Source organism: Polypterus senegalus, chromosome 4 (genome assembly GCF_016835505.1).
Source record: "Polypterus senegalus isolate Bchr_013 chromosome 4, ASM1683550v1, whole genome shotgun sequence".
NCBI classification, from domain to species: Eukaryota; Metazoa; Chordata; class Cladistia; order Polypteriformes; family Polypteridae; genus Polypterus; species Polypterus senegalus.
In genome coordinates, this window is record NC_053157.1 from 69,471,795 (window position 1) to 69,493,903 (window position 22,109).

The 22,109-nt window shown below is 39.1% G+C and overlaps 16 non-coding genes across 16 annotated transcripts; all 16 read left to right on the plus strand.

The window, feature by feature from the left end:
* The first annotated feature begins 3,261 nt into the window (after nucleotides 1-3,261).
* On the plus strand, nucleotides 3,262-3,334 carry trnaf-gaa. Its single transcript has one exon. It is a non-coding gene; the product is annotated as a tRNA-Phe (tRNA).
* An 875-nt stretch (nucleotides 3,335-4,209) lies between these two features.
* On the plus strand, nucleotides 4,210-4,281 carry trnaf-gaa. The gene has a single exon. It is a non-coding gene; the product is annotated as a tRNA-Phe (tRNA).
* An 874-nt stretch (nucleotides 4,282-5,155) lies between these two features.
* Nucleotides 5,156-5,226, plus strand: trnaf-gaa. Its single transcript has one exon. It is a non-coding gene; the product is annotated as a tRNA-Phe (tRNA).
* Nucleotides 5,227-6,104: 878 nt separating this feature from the next.
* trnaf-gaa lies at nucleotides 6,105-6,177 on the plus strand. Its single transcript has one exon. It is a non-coding gene; the product is annotated as a tRNA-Phe (tRNA).
* An 864-nt stretch (nucleotides 6,178-7,041) lies between these two features.
* On the plus strand, nucleotides 7,042-7,114 carry trnaf-gaa. Its single transcript has one exon. It is a non-coding gene; the product is annotated as a tRNA-Phe (tRNA).
* Nucleotides 7,115-11,271: 4,157 nt separating this feature from the next.
* Nucleotides 11,272-11,344, plus strand: trnaf-gaa. Its single transcript has one exon. It is a non-coding gene; the product is annotated as a tRNA-Phe (tRNA).
* Nucleotides 11,345-12,223: 879 nt separating this feature from the next.
* trnaf-gaa lies at nucleotides 12,224-12,296 on the plus strand. The gene has a single exon. It is a non-coding gene; the product is annotated as a tRNA-Phe (tRNA).
* An 877-nt stretch (nucleotides 12,297-13,173) lies between these two features.
* trnaf-gaa lies at nucleotides 13,174-13,244 on the plus strand. The gene has a single exon. It is a non-coding gene; the product is annotated as a tRNA-Phe (tRNA).
* Nucleotides 13,245-14,122: 878 nt separating this feature from the next.
* Nucleotides 14,123-14,195, plus strand: trnaf-gaa. The gene has a single exon. It is a non-coding gene; the product is annotated as a tRNA-Phe (tRNA).
* Nucleotides 14,196-16,019: 1,824 nt separating this feature from the next.
* On the plus strand, nucleotides 16,020-16,092 carry trnaf-gaa. The gene has a single exon. It is a non-coding gene; the product is annotated as a tRNA-Phe (tRNA).
* Nucleotides 16,093-16,970: 878 nt separating this feature from the next.
* Nucleotides 16,971-17,043, plus strand: trnaf-gaa. Its single transcript has one exon. It is a non-coding gene; the product is annotated as a tRNA-Phe (tRNA).
* An 879-nt stretch (nucleotides 17,044-17,922) lies between these two features.
* trnaf-gaa lies at nucleotides 17,923-17,995 on the plus strand. The gene has a single exon. It is a non-coding gene; the product is annotated as a tRNA-Phe (tRNA).
* An 878-nt stretch (nucleotides 17,996-18,873) lies between these two features.
* trnaf-gaa lies at nucleotides 18,874-18,946 on the plus strand. The gene has a single exon. It is a non-coding gene; the product is annotated as a tRNA-Phe (tRNA).
* An 880-nt stretch (nucleotides 18,947-19,826) lies between these two features.
* trnaf-gaa lies at nucleotides 19,827-19,899 on the plus strand. The gene has a single exon. It is a non-coding gene; the product is annotated as a tRNA-Phe (tRNA).
* Nucleotides 19,900-20,776: 877 nt separating this feature from the next.
* On the plus strand, nucleotides 20,777-20,849 carry trnaf-gaa. The gene has a single exon. It is a non-coding gene; the product is annotated as a tRNA-Phe (tRNA).
* Nucleotides 20,850-21,727: 878 nt separating this feature from the next.
* trnaf-gaa lies at nucleotides 21,728-21,800 on the plus strand. Its single transcript has one exon. It is a non-coding gene; the product is annotated as a tRNA-Phe (tRNA).
* Nucleotides 21,801-22,109: the final 309 nt, after the last annotated feature.

Genomic DNA, 22,109 nt, shown 5'->3' on the forward strand with positions numbered 1-22,109 from the left:
TCCTTCTGGAAGGTTCTCCTCTCTCCACAGATGACCTCTGGAGCTCTGACAGAGTGAAAATCGGGTTCTTGGTCACTTCCCTGACTAAGGCCCTTCTCCCCCGATCGCTCAGTTTAGATTGCCGGCCAGCTCTAGGAAGAGTCCTGGTGGTTTTGAACTTCTTCCACTTACAGATGATGGAGGCCACTGTGCTCACTAGGACCTTTAAAGCAGCAGAAATTTTTCTGTAACCTTCCCCAGATTTGTGTCTTGAGACAATCCTGTCTCGAAGGTCTACAGACAATTCCTTTGACTTCATGCTTGGTTTCTGCTCTGACATGAACTGTCAACTGTGGGACCTTATATAGACAGGTGTGTGCCTTTCCAAATCATGTCCAATCAAATGAATTTACCACAGGTGGACTCCAATTAATCTGCAGAAACATCTCAAGGATGATCAGGGGAAACAGGATGCACCTGAGCTCAATTTTGAGCTTCATGGCAAAGGTTGTGAATACTTATGTACATGTGCTTTCTCAATTTTTTTTATTTTTAATACATTTGCAAAAACCTCAAGTAAACTTTTTTCACCTTGTCATTATGTGGTGTTGTGTGTAGAATTCTGAGGAATAAAATGAATTGAATCCATTTTGGAATAAGGCGGTAACATAACAAAATGTGGAAAAAGTGATACGCTGTGAATACTTTCCGGATGCACTGTACACATACATATATATATATATACATACACGCACATATATATACATATATACATTTACGTACATATCTACATATATACAGTACATACACACATACATATACTGTATACACACACATACACACACATATATATATATATATATATATACTGTCACAGGTGGCTGGGTGCGGTCGGCAATCAGCCGCCTATTTAAGGAGCCGCCGCCCTGCAATCAAGGATGGAGTCAGGTGAGGAGGAGGACGAGGTCGTGGCAGAGGAGGCGAGGAGAGGCCCGAGTGTTTGTGTGTGAAGACAGTGGTGATTGACTTTGGGGAACTGGGGGTTTGGTGGCAGTGCACTTGACTTTTTGTAATATATTGTAAATAAACGTGGGGTGATGATTGAAATGGTGTCTGCCTGTGTGTGTCTGGGCCGTCATATTTCACAACACACATACATCCTCATATATATACACATACATACATCCACATATATATACATATAGCAAAATACCCGCGCTTCACAGCAGAGAAGTAGTGTGGTAATGAAGTTATGAAAAAAAGAAAAGGAAACTTTTAAAAATAACATAACCTGATTGTCAATGTAATTGTTTTGTCACTGTTATGAGTGTTGCTGTCATCAAGGATTTGATTATCATTATTTCTTTCAATCAGGTTCGTATTTGGAGGACGTGTTGTTATGAAGTTACATTCTGTGTTTGTCAACCGTTGTAAAGATAATAGGTTTCATTCATCGAAGTGTTCACTATGCAAATCACTACTCGTGAATGTAAGATGTTTAACAGGCATTCCCAGTATTAACTTGTGCTAAACGTACCATTATGATAATGTTCCCGCACGGAGGATTTATAGAGACGCACTGGGAGAAGTATAATCTGAACCTCTCTACAGTTTTGTTTATTTTCAGGTTGTAATGTTCATCAAATTTACGTATCATCTGGTCCAGTGGAGTACCGTGCATCTCACACCTAGGCCTTCAGTAGTGCTCTGTCTGAATCAACCCGCCCCTCAAAAACTAATTTATGGTTATAAAAACCATCTTAATATGCAGAAATACAGTATAAAGAGCCACTGCATTGCAGATAGATAACTCCTGTAGCCACAATAAATGCCTTTATTGAATAGACAAACCAGGGGTGAACAAGTTCCTTTCTTCTGCAGCTATAGCCATGACACACATAAAAAACACCAATAATAACTCATAAAGTTGCAATATTATTTAGTAAAATCGTAACATTTTATTCACCAAAAATTTGGATTATTTGTAAACAAAATCCATCCTCCTTTCTTTCCTCAAAAACAGTTCAATTAATCTGTCGTACAGATTATCTGTGCGCTTCAGTTCCATCAAAAAGTCCCTTTCTATCGCCATCGAAGGTAATGCTGAAAGTCAAACCTGTCCTGTCGTATTTCTGGCATAAGTTTTAATTGGCTTTAGGGCTGAAAATGTCCGCTCGACAGAAGCAGTGTACATGGGAATGGTCACCGCCAAATATACCAATGTGAACAGTTGCCCCATGCTCTCATTCAGATTGTTCTGATGAAGGAAGTCAAGGAGATCAGTGGGAGATTTTCGTGCAAAATCATCCATGGCATACATTACAGTCAGTATTGTTTTTAGCCGAAACAGATCAAAAACTGCTCCGTTGCTCTTGTGTTAAACTGGAGAAGGCTGCATACAGGAAATTTTTCTTGTATTCCCGAAATATCTGGGGGTCGAGGAGCGTGACAAACATCAGTTTTTCGTGGTCTTGAAATCTGGTCTGTGTCTGCCAAATAATATTTTCCAGAATCCTGCCATGGAGTTGACAGTAGTGCGCGCAAGGATCTTGCGCTCAGAGCGCCTGCGGTGCGTTCAGTGGAAATTGAAATCGTGTGTCAGAATTGTTCACAAAAGTAGTGGAAATGCTTTTATCTTTAAGAGACAAACAGAATGAGCAGCAGATACCAAACCTATTTTCGACACCTAGCTTTACCAATATTAGCTTTAATGATGAAATTTTTCTCTCACTCCAAAACAAGTCTTTCTGAAATTCTGACTATGCGGGACACGAAAAGGAGGATCTTCTGCGTAATCTCACATGAATTTAACTTCACATGAAACTTGTACCATTACGAATGCACAGGCATCACCTTGGTGGCTTTCATGAAGGAGAAAAATACCATCCCTTACATATGTTTGAGTTAACAGTTGGATACTGGAGACCACCATATCAACCTTGAAGAACTAAGCCTAGCCGATGTTAATTCAGAATATGGATTTGGAAATGCAGCATTTGATTTTGAGATGTGTTTTGAAAATCTGTTAATAGAGTAAACAGGCCGTATGTAGCTGTGTAACAGAAAAAGGTGGCACACTTACAATCTTACGATGGATGCACTAAAATCCCCTGAAAAACTGCTTTAATGCATTTGCCACAGATCCATATTAAACGGCACTTGAAGGAAGACTGAACCTTAAAAATTCAAATGAAATGCTATACTTCAGGACAGCGTGATATTTTTTACCATGTCGTCGACAAATGCAACGACAGACCTCGAAGTTGCGCAGTGATTCTCGTGGCCGAAATAGCTCAGTTGGGAGAGCGTTAGACTGAAGATCTAAAGGTCCCTGGTTCGATCCCGGGTTTCGGCAGAGACCTGTTTTAACAGGGCGTACAACTTGTCCCAGTCATATGTTGCAGTTGGAAAAACAGTAACGGAAGCCAAGGTTTATGAATGTTCACACGTCCGCTTCTCCCAGAGTAAACAATTTCCGAATAACATCTTCGAGTGGAACCGGTCTGCCTTCAGCTGTAGAGACTTGATTGGTTAGCAATTGAAATCGTGTGTCAGAATTGTTCACAAAAGTAGTGGAAATGCTTTTATCTTTAAGAGACAAACAGAATGAGCAGCAGATACCAAACCTATTTTCGACACCTAGCTTTACCAATATTAGCTTTAATGATGAAATTTTTCTCTCACTCCAAAACAAGTCTTTCTGAAATTCTGACTATGCGGGACACGAAAAGGAGGATCTTCTGCGTAATCTCACATGAATTTAACTTCACATGAAACTTGTACCATTACGAATGCACAGGCATCACCTTGGTGGCTTTCATGAAGGAGAAAAATACCATCCCTTACATATGTTTGAGTTAACAGTTGGATACTGGAGACCACCATATCAACCTTGAAGAACTAAGCCTAGCCGATGTTAATTCAGAATATGGATTTGGAAATGCAGCATTTGATTTTGAGATGTGTTTTGAAAATCTGTTAATAGAGTAAACAGGCCGTATGTAGCTGTGTAACAGAAAAAGGTGGCACACTTACAATCTTACGATGGATGCACTAAAATCCCCTGAAAAACTGCTTTAATGCATTTGCCACAGATCCATATTAAACGGCACTTGAAGGAAGACTGAACCTTAAAAATTCAAATGAAATGCTATACTTCAGGACAGCGTGATATTTTTTACCATGTCGTCGACAAATGCAACGACAGACCTCGGTTGCAGTGATTCTCGTGGCGAAATAGCTCAGTTGGGAGAGCGTTAGACTGAAGATCTAAAGGTCCCTGGTTCGATCCCGGTTTCGCAGAGACCTGTTTTAACAGGGCGTATAACTTGTCCCAGTCATATGTTGCAGTTGGAAAAACAGTAACGGAAGCCAAGGTTTATGAATGTTCACACGTCCGCTTCTCCCAGAGTAAACAATTTCCGAATAACATCTTCGAGTGGAACCGGTCTGCCTTCAGCTGTAGAGACTTGATTGGTTAGCAATTGAAATCGTGTGTCAGAATTGTTCACAAAAGTAGTGGAAATGCTTTTATCTTTAAGAGACAAACAGAATGAGCAGCAGATACCAAACCTATTTTCGACACCTAGCTTTACCAATATTAGCTTTAATGATGAAATTTTTCTCTCACTCCAAAACAAGTCTTTCTGAAATTCTGACTATGCGGGACACGAAAAGGAGGATCTTCTGCGTAATCTCACATGAATTTAACTTCACATGAAACTTGTACCATTACGAATGCACAGGCATCACCTTGGTGGCTTTCATGAAGGAGAAAAATACCATCCCTTACATATGTTTGAGTTAACAGTTGGATACTGGAGACCACCATATCAACCTTGAAGAACTAAGCCTAGCCGATGTTAATTCAGAATATGGATTTGGAAATGCAGCATTTGATTTTGAGATGTGTTTTGAAAATCTGTTAATAGAGTAAACAGGCCGTATGTAGCTGTGTAACAGAAAAAGGTGGCACACTTACAATCTTACGATGGATGCACTAAAATCCCCTGAAAAACTGCTTTAATGCATTTGCCACAGATCCATATTAAACGGCACTTGAAGGAAGACTGAACCTTAAAAATTCAAATGAAATGCTATACTTCAGGACAGCGTGATATTTTTTACCATGTCGACAAATGCAACGACAGACCTCGGTTGCGCAGTGATTCTCGTGGCCGAAATAGCTCAGTTGGGAGAGCGTTAGACTGAAGATCTAAAGGTCCCTGGTTCGATCCCGGTTTCGCAGAGACCTGTTTTAACAGGGCGTACAACTTGTCCCAGTCATATGTTGCAGTTGGAAAAACAGTAACGGAAGCCAAGGTTTATGAATGTTCACACGTCCGCTTCTCCCAGAGTAAACAATTTCCGAATAACATCTTCGAGTGGAACCGGTCTGCCTTCAGCTGTAGAGACTTGATTGGTTAGCAATTGAAATCGTGTGTCAGAATTGTTCACAAAAGTAGTGGAAATGCTTTTATCTTTAAGAGACAAACAGAATGAGCAGCAGATACCAAACCTATTTTCGACACCTAGCTTTACCAATATTAGCTTTAATGATGAAATTTTTCTCTCACTCCAAAACAAGTCTTTCTGAAATTCTGACTATGCGGGACACGAAAAGGAGGATCTTCTGCGTAATCTCACATGAATTTAACTTCACATGAAACTTGTACCATTACGAATGCACAGGCATCACCTTGGTGGCTTTCATGAAGGAGAAAAATACCATCCCTTACATATGTTTGAGTTAACAGTTGGATACTGGAGACCACCATATCAACCTTGAAGAACTAAGCCTAGCCGATGTTAATTCAGAATATGGATTTGGAAATGCAGCATTTGATTTTGAGATGTGTTTTGAAAATCTGTTAATAGAGTAAACAGGCCGTATGTAGCTGTGTAACAGAAAAAGGTGGCACACTTACAATCTTACGATGGATGCACTAAAATCCCCTGAAAAACTGCTTTAATGCATTTGCCACAGATCCATATTAAACGGCACTTGAAGGAAGACTGAACCTTAAAAATTCAAATGAAATGCTATACTTCAGGACAGCGTGATATTTTTTACCATGTCGTCGACAAATGCAACGACAGACCTCGAAGTTGCACTGATTCTCGTGGCCGAAATAGCTCAGTTGGGAGAGCGTTAGACTGAAGATCTAAAGGTCCCTGGTTCGATCCCGGGTTTCGGCAGAGACCTGTTTTAACAGGGCGTACAACTTGCAGTTGGAAAAACAGTAACGGAAGCCAAGGTTTATGAATGTTCACACGTCCGCTTCTCCCAGAGTAAACAATTTCCGAATAACATCTTCGAGTGGAACCGGTCTGCCTTCAGCTGTAGAGACTTGATTGGTTAGCAATTGAAATCGTGTGTCAGAATTGTTCACAAAAGTAGTGGAAATGCTTTTATCTTTAAGAGACAAACAGAATGAGCAGCAGATACCAAACCTATTTTCGACACCTAGCTTTACCAATATTAGCTTTAATGATGAAATTTTTCTCTCACTCCAAAACAAGTCTTTCTGAAATTCTGACTATGCGGGACACGAAAAGGAGGATCTTCTGCGTAATCTCACATGAATTTAACTTCACATGAAACTTGTACCATTACGAATGCACAGGCATCACCTTGGTGGCTTTCATGAAGGAGAAAAATACCATCCCTTACATATGTTTGAGTTAACAGTTGGATACTGGAGACCACCATATCAACCTTGAAGAACTAAGCCTAGCCGATGTTAATTCAGAATATGGATTTGGAAATGCAGCATTTGATTTTGAGATGTGTTTTGAAAATCTGTTAATAGAGTAAACAGGCCGTATGTAGCTGTGTAACAGAAAAAGGTGGCACACTTACAATCTTACGATGGATGCACTAAAATCCCCTGAAAAACTGCTTTAATGCATTTGCCACAGATCCATATTAAACGGCACTTGAAGGAAGACTGAACCTTAAAAATTCAAATGAAATGCTATACTTCAGGACAGCGTGATATTTTTTACCATGTCGTCGACAAATGCAACGACAGACCTCGAAGTTGCGCAGTGATTCTCGTGGCCGAAATAGCTCAGTTGGGAGAGCGTTAGACTGAAGATCTAAAGGTCCCTGGTTCGATCCCGGGTTTCGGCAGAGACCTGTTTTAACAGGGCGTACAACTTGTCCCAGTCATATGTTGCAGTTGGAAAAACAGTAACGGAAGCCAAGGTTTATGAATGTTCACACGTCCGCTTCTCCCAGAGTAAACAATTTCCGAATAACATCTTCGAGTGGAACCGGTCTGCCTTCAGCTGTAGAGACTTGATTGGTTAGCAATTGAAATCGTGTGTCAGAATTGTTCACAAAAGTAGTGGAAATGCTTTTATCTTTAAGAGACAAACAGAATGAGCAGCAGATACCAAACCTATTTTCGACACCTAGCTTTACCAATATTAGCTTTAATGATGAAATTTTTCTCTCACTCCAAAACAAGTCTTTCTGAAATTGTTAACATTATATGGAACACAATAATTGGAAGACTAAAAGTTAATTAAATGGGTAAAGATTAAATTTAAAAAGGTTTGAAATTGCAATAGGTTAAAGGGATAGTTGAAAAAAATGTATTTTACGAATGTAAAACCCTGAAAAATGCTATGAATCAATCCAAAATGGTTAACGCATTGAAAAGACCGAATTAAGTTAATATTCAAGAAAATAATTAAAAAAATGAAAAACCAGTTGGTTTCCGGTTAAATTCCTTGGGACTTGATGAAAATCAAGGCCTGGTAATCTGTTAACGCAAGCCAGTTTAAAGGGTACAACTTTCCAGGTTGAGTTGGAACCAAGAACCAAGTTTAGAATTTCCTATTCTCCAAAAAAACCTTTCATTTCAGGACCCTCTCCTAGAAAGATTTACAAAAATTCGAGTGGAAGTTGTCACAGTAGTGAAATTTTTTTTTAGAAGAAATTACAGCAGTAAAAAATTTTTATTTAAAAATTGAATGGAAATTACCTATTCAAACAGTCTTATGAAATTTTATGGAAATTTCCCTTTTAAATTTCTGAAATTACTTGCTGACATGTAAATGAGATCTTATGCACCATATTCGCCTGAAAGACATCACCACAGTATCACAGTTGTTCTGAGGGAAAATACCCCTGAAAATTAACTAGTCTGAAACAATAAATTGAAAGAATGATTTATTCAGAATTGTTTTTAAAATAGTAATGATTGTTGAAACAAAAGAGTAAACAGCCATTTTGGAAAAAATGCCTTAAAATGCTTTAATGATTTCTCAAAATCCTTAAACATCTTTAGAGCAATTTACAATCAAATGAAAGGACTTCAGACGGGAAAATTGAACTTTAAAATTAAAGAAAGCAACTCGGTAGCGGATATTTACCCGTCGTCTAGCAGAGACTGGCCAAGATTCGGTGTCATTGCGGTTTTTAAAAGGTCCCGGTCCACCTTTTGGAGTTGAAAAGGTTTTAAAACCGGAGTAAGTTCAAAATTCCGAGTAACTTTACTTCCAGAACCCCTTTTTGGCTGATGTGGGAAGTCTCTAGGAGAGAATTTTTTAAATTGAAAGAATTAAAAAAGAGGAAAGCTTTTCTTAAACAATAACAGCTTAAAAATTTTTCAATAATTTTCTAATCAATGGAAATTTTAAATATATCCTTTCAAAAGATTTCAAGCAAGTTTCCCCAAACTTTCATTACATAACCCCGGTTTTTAGAAATGACTTTTGAATAATCCCGGACAATTTGTTAACTTGATAATAGCCACATATCAACTTGAAATTGGTTGCGAATTCAGAATTGATTTGAAATGAGTTATTTTGTATTTAAAAATGAAAAGAGTAATTAGTTTTGAAAAAAATTAATAAACCCTTGGGTTACATTCCAAAAAATTTGAATCATTACGGCATTGAAGGAAGATCCTAAAAACAATTTAATCATTCAGAAATGATATTACTTGGGACACATAAATTAATGGAGAATTCGCCCAAATTTTTGTTGCGAGACTGAAGACTCTAAAGCTCCGGTCAACCCTTTGCGAGACCGTTTAAGGGTTTAAACTTGGTTGAAACTTCGAAGCCAGTTTAAAAGACAGCCCTTTCCAGGAAACAACGTACATTCAAAAAGGGCACAATCCTTTAAAATGTTAAATGGATTGCTCAGACTATTAACCCTTGAAATTACTTAAAAACAAATCAGGAAACTTAGGAAACATAATTTTTTCATTAACAAATATGAATGACTAACTCTTTCATAACTGCTAAATTTATATGGGGACCTAAACAATCCTTCATGATTTTAAAACCCAAAGCCAAATTGTCACAGGCATCATTTCATGGAAACAGAAAACCACTTTATGAATTTCAGTCCCATTCGAGAAACAATCCCAAAATTCAAGGAAAAGATTGGTTGAGTAAAATTGATTTTGAAGAATCTTGCAGAATTGTTACTAAATAGGAACTTTATCTTTAAGAGAAAAAAATGAGCAAGATCAATTTTAACCTAATCCAAAGCTTTAATGATGAATTTCTCACCTAAAAGTCCTGAAAGACTAATAAACATAAATGATCTTGAAGCTATATTTAACTTCTCATGAAACTGACCAACATAAGGATACTTGGTGGATTTTAGGAGAAAAACATCCTAAGGTTTGAGTTCGTTGTACGAGACCCTACAATAAGAACTCCAGCGATGTTTAAACGAGGAAAGATTTGATTTACATGCTTCAAAATCTCCTAATAAGTTCAGTGAAGTTGCGAAATGAAATTACTTACATGAAGTAAAATTGTACAAAGTTGGAATGCTTTCCTAATATTAAACGATGAGAAACAACCTTTACAAAGTTTTAATTTCACTTTAGAGAAATTTTACATCCCAAAAAATGAAACTCCCGGTCGCAGTGATTCTCGTATCAAAATCATTAACTCTAATGACATTAAAGGTCCAGGACCCTTGGAGTTAACACCATAACTTGTCCCAGTTTTGAGAAACAACAACCAAGGTTTATGAATGTTAATCCGCATATGATTAAAATCTAACATTTTGAAAGTGTGCCTTTAATAGAAATGTTGGTTAGCATTGAAAAGGTGTCAAATTCTTACAAGATGGAAATTTAATTGAAACATAAGTGCACAACCTATTTCACCTAGTACAAATACTTAAGATGAAATTTCTTCACTCCAACAAGCCTGAATTTGACTATGTAAAATAAAGGAGATCTTCTCGTAATTACATGTTCAATTCAAGAAACTTACAACTAATGCCAGGATCACCTTGGGCTTTCTAAGGAAATACATCAAGTTTGGTTACAGTTGAACAGAGACTATTCAACTTGGAAAGCCTAGCCATTTTCAGAAATATTTGAAATGACATTTGAGGAAGGTTTTGAAAATCGTTATAGAGTAACAGGCCGTATATGTGTAACAAAAAGTGGAACTCATCTTAAAGGAGACTAAATCTGAAAAACGTTCAATCTTTCCACAACATATAAACACTTAAAAGACTGAATTAAACAAAAATCTATACTTCACAGGATATTTTTAATGGACAATGCACACAGATCAAGTTGAGATTCTCTATGAAATAGCATGGAGAGCTCTAGAGAAGATAAATCCTGTCTCCTGTTTGCAGAGCCTGTTTAACAGGGCATACAACTGCCAGCCATATGTTGAGTTAAACAGAACGGAGCCGTATGAATTTACACCCGGGTTTGAGTAACAATTCTCGAATACATTTCGATGAAGTGCCTTCACTTAAGATGATGGTAGAATGAAACGTGTGCAATTGTTCACAAATATAAATGCTACTTAAGAGACAACCAAATGCATGAGATACCAAACTTTGAACCAGCACTAATATTAGCTTAAGATGAAATTTCTCTCACTCCAAAACAGTCTTTCTGAATTGACATGGCAACTAAGACGGAGTTCATGATCTCACGGATTTACTCAATGAACTGTAATTAAAGCCGGCATCACCTTGTGGCTTTGATTTGGAAATGCAGCATTTGATTTTGAGATGTGTTTTGAAAATCTGTTAATAGAGTAAACAGGCCGTATGTAGCTGTGTAACAGAAAAAGGTGGCACACTTACAATCTTACGATGGATGCACTAAAATCCCCTGAAAAACTGCTTTAATGCATTTGCCACAGATCCATATTAAACGGCACTTGAAGGAAGACTGAACCTTAAAAATTCAAATGAAATGCTATACTTCAGGACAGCGTGATATTTTTTACCATGTCGTCGACAAATGCAACGACAGACCTCGAAGTTGCGCAGTGATTCTCGTGGCCGAAATAGCTCAGTTGGGAGAGCGTTAGACTGAAGATCTAAAGGTCCCTGGTTCGATCCCGGGTTTCGGCAGAGACCTGTTTTAACAGGGCGTACAACTTGTCCCAGTCATATGTTGCAGTTGGAAAAACAGTAACGGAAGCCAAGGTTTATGAATGTTCACACGTCCGCTTCTCCCAGAGTAAACAATTTCCGAATAACATCTTGAGTGGAACCGGTCTGCCTTCAGCTGTAGAGACTTGATTGGTTAGCAATTGAAATCGTGTGTCAGAATTGTTCACAAAAGTAGTGGAAATGCTTTTATCTTTAAGAGACAAACAGAATGAGCAGCAGATACCAAACCTATTTTCGACACCTAGCTTTACCAATATTAGCTTTAATGATGAAATTTTTCTCTCACTCCAAAACAAGTCTTTCTGAAATTCTGACTATGCGGGACACGAAAAGGAGGATCTTCTGCGTAATCTCACATGAATTTAACTTCACATGAAACTTGTACCATTACGAATGCACAGGCATCACCTTGGTGGCTTTCATGAAGGAGAAAAATACCATCCCTTACATATGTTTGAGTTAACAGTTGGATACTGGAGACCACCATATCAACCTTGAAGAACTAAGCCTAGCCGATGTTAATTCAGAATATGGATTTGGAAATGCAGCATTTGATTTTGAGATGTGTTTTGAAAATCTGTTAATAGAGTAAACAGGCCGTATGTAGCTGTGTAACAGAAAAAGGTGGCACACTTACAATCTTACGATGGATGCACTAAAATCCCCTGAAAAACTGCTTTAATGCATTTGCCACAGATCCATATTAAACGGCACTTGAAGGAAGACTGAACCTTAAAAATTCAAATGAAATGCTATACTTCAGGACAGCGTGATATTTTTTACCATGTCGTCGACAAATGCAACGACAGACCTCGAAGTTGCGCAGTGATTCTCGTGGCCGAAATAGCTCAGTTGGGAGAGCGTTAGACTGAAGATCTAAAGGTCCCTGGTTCGATCCCGGGTTTCGGCAGAGACCTGTTTTAACAGGGCGTACAACTTGTCCCAGTCATATGTTGCAGTTGGAAAAACAGTAACGGAAGCCAAGGTTTATGAATGTTCACACGTCCGCTTCTCCCAGAGTAAACAATTTCCGAATAACATCTTCGAGTGGAACCGGTCTGCCTTCAGCTGTAGAGACTTGATTGGTTAGCAATTGAAATCGTGTGTCAGAATTGTTCACAAAAGTAGTGGAAATGCTTTTATCTTTAAGAGACAAACAGAATGAGCAGCAGATACCAAACCTATTTTCGACACCTAGCTTTACCAATATTAGCTTTAATGATGAAATTTTTCTCTCACTCCAAAACAAGTCTTTCTGAAATTCTGACTATGCGGGACACGAAAAGGAGGATCTTCTGCGTAATCTCACATGAATTTAACTTCACATGAAACTTGTACCATTACGAATGCACAGGCATCACCTTGGTGGCTTTCATGAAGGAGAAAAATACCATCCCTTACATATGTTTGAGTTAACAGTTGGATACTGGAGACCACCATATCAACCTTGAAGAACTAAGCCTAGCCGATGTTAATTCAGAATATGGATTTGGAAATGCAGCATTTGATTTTGAGATGTGTTTTGAAAATCTGTTAATAGAGTAAACAGGCCGTATGTAGCTGTGTAACAGAAAAAGGTGGCACACTTACAATCTTACGATGGATGCACTAAAATCCCCTGAAAAACTGCTTTAATGCATTTGCCACAGATCCATATTAAACGGCACTTGAAGGAAGACTGAACCTTAAAAATTCAAATGAAATGCTATACTTCAGGACAGCGTGATATTTTTTACCATGTCGTCGACAAATGCAACGACAGACCTCGAAGTTGCAGTGATTCTCGTGGCGAAATAGCTCAGTTGGGAGAGCGTTAGACTGAAGATCTAAAGGTCCCTGGTTCGATCCGGTTTCGCAGAGACCTGTTTTAACAGGGCGTACAACTTGTCCCAGTCATATGTTGCAGTTGGAAAAACAGTAACGGAAGCCAAGGTTTATGAATGTTCACACGTCCGCTTCTCCCAGAGTAAACAATTTCCGAATAACATCTTGAGTGGAACCGGTCTGCCTTCAGCTGTAGAGACTTGATTGGTTAGCAATTGAAATCGTGTGTCAGAATTGTTCACAAAAGTAGTGGAAATGCTTTTATCTTTAAGAGACAAACAGAATGAGCAGCAGATACCAAACCTATTTTCGACACCTAGCTTTACCAATATTAGCTTTAATGATGAAATTTTTCTCTCACTCCAAAACAAGTCTTTCTGAAATTCTGACTATGCGGGACACGAAAAGGAGGATCTTCTGCGTAATCTCACATGAATTTAACTTCACATGAAACTTGTACCATTACGAATGCACAGGCATCACCTTGGTGGCTTTCATGAAGGAGAAAAATACCATCCCTTACATATGTTTGAGTTAACAGTTGGATACTGGAGACCACCATATCAACCTTGAAGAACTAAGCCTAGCCGATGTTAATTCAGAATATGGATTTGGAAATGCAGCATTTGATTTTGAGATGTGTTTTGAAAATCTGTTAATAGAGTAAACAGGCCGTATGTAGCTGTGTAACAGAAAAAGGTGGCACACTTACAATCTTACGATGGATGCACTAAAATCCCCTGAAAAACTGCTTTAATGCATTTGCCACAGATCCATATTAAACGGCACTTGAAGGAAGACTGAACCTTAAAAATTCAAATGAAATGCTATACTTCAGGACAGCGTGATATTTTTTACCATGTCGTCGACAAATGCAACGACAGACCTCGAAGTTGCACAGTGATTCTCGTGGCCGAAATAGCTCAGTTGGGAGAGCGTTAGACTGAAGATCTAAAGGTCCCTGGTTCGATCCCGGGTTTCGGCAGAGACCTGTTTTAACAGGGCGTACAACTTGTCCCAGTCATATGTTGCAGTTGGAAAAACAGTAACGGAAGCCAAGGTTTATGAATGTTCACACGTCCGCTTCTCCCAGAGTAAACAATTTCCGAATAACATCTTGAGTGGAACCGGTCTGCCTTCAGCTGTAGAGACTTGATTGGTTAGCAATTGAAATCGTGTGTCAGAATTGTTCACAAAAGTAGTGGAAATGCTTTTATCTTTAAGAGACAAACAGAATGAGCAGCAGATACCAAACCTATTTTCGACACCTAGCTTTACCAATATTAGCTTTAATGATGAAATTTTTCTCTCACTCCAAAACAAGTCTTTCTGAAATTCTGACTATGCGGGACACGAAAAGGAGGATCTTCTGCGTAATCTCACATGAATTTAACTTCACATGAAACTTGTACCATTACGAATGCACAGGCATCACCTTGGTGGCTTTCATGAAGGAGAAAAATACCATCCCTTACATATGTTTGAGTTAACAGTTGGATACTGGAGACCACCATATCAACCTTGAAGAACTAAGCCTAGCCGATGTTAATTCAGAATATGGATTTGGAAATGCAGCATTTGATTTTGAGATGTGTTTTGAAAATCTGTTAATAGAGTAAACAGGCCGTATGTAGCTGTGTAACAGAAAAAGGTGGCACACTTACAATCTTACGATGGATGCACTAAAATCCCCTGAAAAACTGCTTTAATGCATTTGCCACAGATCCATATTAAACGGCACTTGAAGGAAGACTGAACCTTAAAAATTCAAATGAAATGCTATACTTCAGGACAGCGTGATATTTTTTACCATGTCGTCGACAAATGCAACGACAGACCTCGAAGTTGCGCAGTGATTCTCGTGGCCGAAATAGCTCAGTTGGGAGAGCGTTAGACTGAAGATCTAAAGGTCCCTGGTTCGATCGGTTTCGCAGAGACCTGTTTTAACAGGGCGTACAACTTGTCCCAGTCATATGTTGCAGTTGGAAAAACAGTAACGGAAGCCAAGGTTTATGAATGTTCACACGTCCGCTTCTCCCAGAGTAAACAATTTCCGAATAACATCTTGAGTGGAACCGGTCTGCCTTCAGCTGTAGAGACTTGATTGGTTAGCAATTGAAATCGTGTGTCAGAATTGTTCACAAAAGTAGTGGAAATGCTTTTATCTTTAAGAGACAAACAGAATGAGCAGCAGATACCAAACCTATTTTCGACACCTAGCTTTACCAATATTAGCTTTAATGATGAAATTTTTCTCTCACTCCAAAACAAGTCTTTCTGAAATTCTGACTATGCGGGACACGAAAAGGAGGATCTTCTGCGTAATCTCACATGAATTTAACTTCACATGAAACTTGTACCATTACGAATGCACAGGCATCACCTTGGTGGCTTTCATGAAGGAGAAAAATACCATCCCTTACATATGTTTGAGTTAACAGTTGGATACTGGAGACCACCATATCAACCTTGAAGAACTAAGCCTAGCCGATGTTAATTCAGAATATGGATTTGGAAATGCAGCATTTGATTTTGAGATGTGTTTTGAAAATCTGTTAATAGAGTAAACAGGCCGTATGTAGCTGTGTAACAGAAAAAGGTGGCACACTTACAATCTTACGATGGATGCACTAAAATCCCCTGAAAAACTGCTTTAATGCATTTGCCACAGATCCATATTAAACGGCACTTGAAGGAAGACTGAACCTTAAAAATTCAAATGAAATGCTATACTTCAGGACAGCGTGATATTTTTTACCATGTCGTCGACAAATGCAACGACAGACCTCGAAGTTGCGAGTGATTCTCGTGGCGAAATAGCTCAGTTGGGAGAGCGTTAGACTGAAGATCTAAAGGTCCCTGGTTCGATCCCGAGTTGGCAGAGACCTGTTTTAACAGGGCGTACAACTTGTCCCAGTCATATGTTGCAGTTGGAAAAACAGTAACGGAAGCCAAGGTTTATGAATGTTCACACGTCCGCTTCTCCCAGAGTAAACAATTTCCGAATAACATCTTGAGTGGAACCGGTCTGCCTTCAGCTGTAGAGACTTGATTGGTTAGCAATTGAAATCGTGTGTCAGAATTGTTCACAAAAGTAGTGGAAATGCTTTTATCTTTAAGAGACAAACAGAATGAGCAGCAGATACCAAACCTATTTTCGACACCTAGCTTTACCAATATTAGCTTTAATGATGAAATTTTTCTCTCACTCCAAAACAAGTCTTTCTGAAATTCTGACTATGCGGGACACGAAAAGGAGGATCTTCTGCGTAATCTCACATGAATTTAACTTCACATGAAACTTGTACCATTACGAATGCACAGGCATCACCTTGGTGGCTTTCATGAAGGAGAAAAATACCATCCCTTACATATGTTTGAGTTAACAGTTGGATACTGGAGACCACCATATCAACCTTGAAGAACTAAGCCTAGCCGATGTTAATTCAGAATATGGATTTGGAAATGCAGCATTTGATTTTGAGATGTGTTTTGAAAATCTGTTAATAGAGTAAACAGGCCGTATGTAGCTGTGTAACAGAAAAAGGTGGCACACTTACAATCTTACGATGGATGCACTAAAATCCCCTGAAAAACTGCTTTAATGCATTTGCCACAGATCCATATTAAACGGCACTTGAAGGAAGACTGAACCTTAAAAATTCAAATGAAATGCTATACTTCAGGACAGCGTGATATTTTTTACCATGTCGTCGACAAATGCAACGACAGACCTCGAAGTTGCGCAGTGATTCTCGTGGCCGAAATAGCTCAGTTGGGAGAGCGTTAGACTGAAGATCTAAAGGTCCCTGGTTCGATCCCGGGTTTCGGCAGAGACCTGTTTTAACAGGGCGTACAACTTGTCCCAGTCATATGTTGCAGTTGGAAAAACAGTAACGGAAGCCAAGGTTTATGAATGTTCACACGTCCGCTTCTCCCAGAGTAAACAATTTCCGAATAACATCTTGAGTGGAACCGGTCTGCCTTCAGCTGTAGAGACTTGATTGGTTAGCAATTGAAATCGTGTGTCAGAATTGTTCACAAAAGTAGTGGAAATGCTTTTATCTTTAAGAGACAAACAGAATGAGCAGCAGATACCAAACCTATTTTCGACACCTAGCTTTACCAATATTAGCTTTAATGATGAAATTTTTCTCTCACTCCAAAACAAGTCTTTCTGAAATTCTGACTATGCGGGACACGAAAAGGAGGATCTTCTGCGTAATCTCACATGAATTTAACTTCACATGAAACTTGTACCATTACGAATGCACAGGCATCACCTTGGTGGCTTTCATGAAGGAGAAAAATACCATCCCTTACATATGTTTGAGTTAACAGTTGGATACTGGAGACCACCATATCAACCTTGAAGAACTAAGCCTAGCCGATGTTAATTCAGAATATGGATTTGGAAATGCAGCATTTGATTTTGAGATGTGTTTTGAAAATCTGTTAATAGAGTAAACAGGCCGTATGTAGCTGTGTAACAGAAAAAGGTGGCACACTTACAATCTTACGATGGATGCACTAAAATCCCCTGAAAAACTGCTTTAATGCATTTGCCACAGATCCATATTAAACGGCACTTGAAGGAAGACTGAACCTTAAAAATTCAAATGAAATGCTATACTTCAGGACAGCGTGATATTTTTTACCATGTCGTCGACAAATGCAACGACAGACCTCGAAGTTGCGCAGTGATTCTCGTGGCCGAAATAGCTCAGTTGGGAGAGCGTTAGACTGAAGATCTAAAGGTCCCTGGTTCGATCCCGGGTTTCGGCAGAGACCTGTTTTAACAGGGCGTACAACTTGTCCCAGTCATATGTTGCAGTTGGAAAAACAGTAACGGAAGCCAAGGTTTATGAATGTTCACACGTCCGCTTCTCCCAGAGTAAACAATTTCGAATAACATCTTGAGTGGAACCGGTCTGCCTTCAGCTGTAGAGACTTGATTGGTTAGCAATTGAAATCGTGTGTCAGAATTGTTCACAAAAGTAGTGGAAATGCTTTTATCTTTAAGAGACAAACAGAATGAGCAGCAGATACCAAACCTATTTTCGACACCTAGCTTTACCAATATTAGCTTTAATGATGAAATTTTTCTCTCACTCCAAAACAAGTCTTTCTGAAATTCTGACTATGCGGGACACGAAAAGGAGGATCTTCTGCGTAATCTCACATGAATTTAACTTCACATGAAACTTGTACCATTACGAATGCACAGGCATCACCTTGGTGGCTTTCATGAAGGAGAAAAATACCATCCCTTACATATGTTTGAGTTAACAGTTGGATACTGGAGACCACCATATCAACCTTGAAGAACTAAGCCTAGCCGATGTTAATTCAGAATATGGATTTGGAAATGCAGCATTTGATTTTGAGATGTGTTTTGAAAATCTGTTAATAGAGTAAACAGGCCGTATGTAGCTGTGTAACAGAAAAAGGTGGCACACTTACAATCTTACGATGGATGCACTAAAATCCCCTGAAAAACTGCTTTAATGCATTTGCCACAGATCCATATTAAACGGCACTTGAAGGAAGACTGAACCTTAAAAATTCAAATGAAATGCTATACTTCAGGACAGCGTGATATTTTTTACCATGTCGTCGACAAATGCAACGACAGACCTCGAAGTTGCGCAGTGATTCTCGTGGCCGAAATAGCTCAGTTGGGAGAGCGTTAGACTGAAGATCTAAAGGTCCCTGGTTCGATCCCGGGTTTCGGCAGAGACCTGTTTTAACAGGGCGTACAACTTGTCCCAGTCATATGTTGCAGTTGGAAAAACAGTAACGGAAGCCAAGGTTTATGAATGTTCACACGTCCGCTTCTCCCAGAGTAAACAATTTCCGAATAACATCTTCGAGTGGAACCGGTCTGCCTTCAGCTGTAGAGACTTGATTGGTTAGCAATTGAAATCGTGTGTCAGAATTGTTCACAAAAGTAGTGGAAATGCTTTTATCTTTAAGAGACAAACAGAATGAGCAGCAGATACCAAACCTATTTTCGACACCTAGCTTTACCAATATTAGCTTTAATGATGAAATTTTTCTCTCACTCCAAAACAAGTCTTTCTGAAATTCTGACTATGCGGGACACGAAAAGGAGGATCTTCTGCGTAATCTCACATGAATTTAACTTCACATGAAACTTGTACCATTACGAATGCACAGGCATCACCTTGGTGGCTTTCATGAAGGAGAAAAATACCATCCCTTACATATGTTTGAGTTAACAGTTGGATACTGGAGACCACCATATCAACCTTGAAGAACTAAGCCTAGCCGATGTTAATTCAGAATATGGATTTGGAAATGCAGCATTTGATTTTGAGATGTGTTTTGAAAATCTGTTAATAGAGTAAACAGGCCGTATGTAGCTGTGTAACAGAAAAAGGTGGCACACTTACAATCTTACGATGGATGCACTAAAATCCCCTGAAAAACTGCTTTAATGCATTTGCCACAGATCCATATTAAACGGCACTTGAAGGAAGACTGAACCTTAAAAATTCAAATGAAATGCTATACTTCAGGACAGCGTGATATTTTTTACCATGTCGTCGACAAATGCAACGACAGACCTCGAAGTTGCGCAGTGATTCTCGTGGCCGAAATAGCTCAGTTGGGAGAGCGTTAGACTGAAGATCTAAAGGTCCCTGGTTCGATCCCGGGTTTCGGCAGAGACCTGTTTTAACAGGGCGTACAACTTGTCCCAGTCATATGTTGCAGTTGGAAAAACAGTAACGGAAGCCAAGGTTTATGAATGTTCACACGTCCGCTTCTCCCAGAGTAAACAATTTCCGAATAACATCTTGAGTGGAACCGGTCTGCCTTCAGCTGTAGAGACTTGATTGGTTAGCAATTGAAATCGTGTGTCAGAATTGTTCACAAAAGTAGTGGAAATGCTTTTATCTTTAAGAGACAAACAGAATGAGCAGCAGATACCAAACCTATTTTCGACACCTAGCTTTACCAATATTAGCTTTAATGATGAAATTTTTCTCTCACTCCAAAACAAGTCTTTCTGAAATTCTGACTATGCGGGACACGAAAAGGAGGATCTTCTGTAATCTCACATGAATTTAACTTCACATGAAACTTGTACCATTACGAATGCACAGGCATCACCTTGGTGGCTTTCATGAAGGAGAAAAATACCATCCCTTACATATGTTTGAGTTAACAGTTGGATACTGGAGACCACCATATCAACCTTGAAGAACTAAGCCTAGCCGATGTTAATTCAGAATATGGATTTGGAAATGCAGCATTTGATTTTGAGATGTGTTTTGAAAATCTGTTAATAGAGTAAACAGGCCGTATGTAGCTGTGTAACAGAAAAAGGTGGCACACTTACAATCTTACGATGGATGCACTAAAATCCCCTGAAAAACTGCTTTAATGCATTTGCCACAGATCCATATTAAACGGCACTTGAAGGAAGACTGAACCTTAAAAATTCAAATGAAATGCTATACTTCAGGACAGCGTGATATTTTTTACCATGTCGTCGACAAATGCAACGACAGACCTCGAAGTTGCGCAGTGATTCTCGTGGCCGAAATAGCTCAGTTGGGAGAGCGTTAGACTGAAGATCTAAAGGTCCCTGGTTCGATCCCGGGTTTCGGCAGAGACCTGTTTTAACAGGGCGTACAACTTGTCCCAGTCATATGTTGCAGTTGGAAAAACAGTAACGGAAGCCAAGGTTTATGAATGTTCACACGTCCGCTTCTCCCAGAGTAAACAATTTCCGAATAACATCTTGAGTGGAACCGGTCTGCCTTCAGCTGTAGAAATTGATTGGTTAGCAATTGAAATCGTGTGTCAGAATTGTTCACAAAAGTAGTGGAAATGCTTTTATCTTTAAGAGACAAACAGAATGAGCAGCAGATACCAAACCTATTTTCGACACCTAGCTTTACCAATATTAGCTTTAATGATGAAATTTTTCTCTCACTCCAAAACAAGTCTTTCTGAAATTCTGACTATGCGGGACACGAAAAGGAGGATCTTCTGCGTAATCTCACATGAATTTAACTTCACATGAAACTTGTACCATTACGAATGCACAGGCATCACCTTGGTGGCTTTCATGAAGGAGAAAAATACCATCCCTTACATATGTTTGAGTTAACAGTTGGATACTGGAGACCACCATATCAACCTTGAAGAACTAAGCCTAGCCGATGTTAATTCAGAATATGGATTTGGAAATGCAGCATTTGATTTTGAGATGTGTTTTGAAAATCTGTTAATAGAGTAAACAGGCCGTATGTAGCTGTGTAACAGAAAAAGGTGGCACACTTACAATCTTACGATGGATGCACTAAAATCCCCTGAAAAACTGCTTTAATGCATTTGCCACAGATCCATATTAAACGGCACTTGAAGGAAGACTGAACCTTAAAAATTCAAATGAAATGCTATACTTCAGGACAGCGTGATATTTTTTACCATGTCGTCGACAAATGCAACGACAGACCTCGAAGTTGCGCAGTGATTCTCGTGGCCGAAATAGCTCAGTTGGGAGAGCGTTAGACTGAAGATCTAAAGGTCCCTGGTTCGATCCCGGGTTTCGGCAGAGACCTGTTTTAACAGGGCGTACAACTTGTCCCAGTCATATGTTGCAGTTGGAAAAACAGTAACGGAAGCCAAGGTTTATGAATGTTCACACGTCCGCTTCTCCCAGAGTAAACAATTTCCGAATAACATCTTGAGTGGAACCGGTCTGCCTTCAGCTGTAGAGACTTGATTGGTTAGCAATTGAAATCGTGTGTCAGAATTGTTCACAAAAGTAGTGGAAATGCTTTTATCTTTAAGAGACAAACAGAATGAGCAGCAGATACCAAACCTATTTTCGACACCTAGCTTTACCAATATTAGCTTTAAT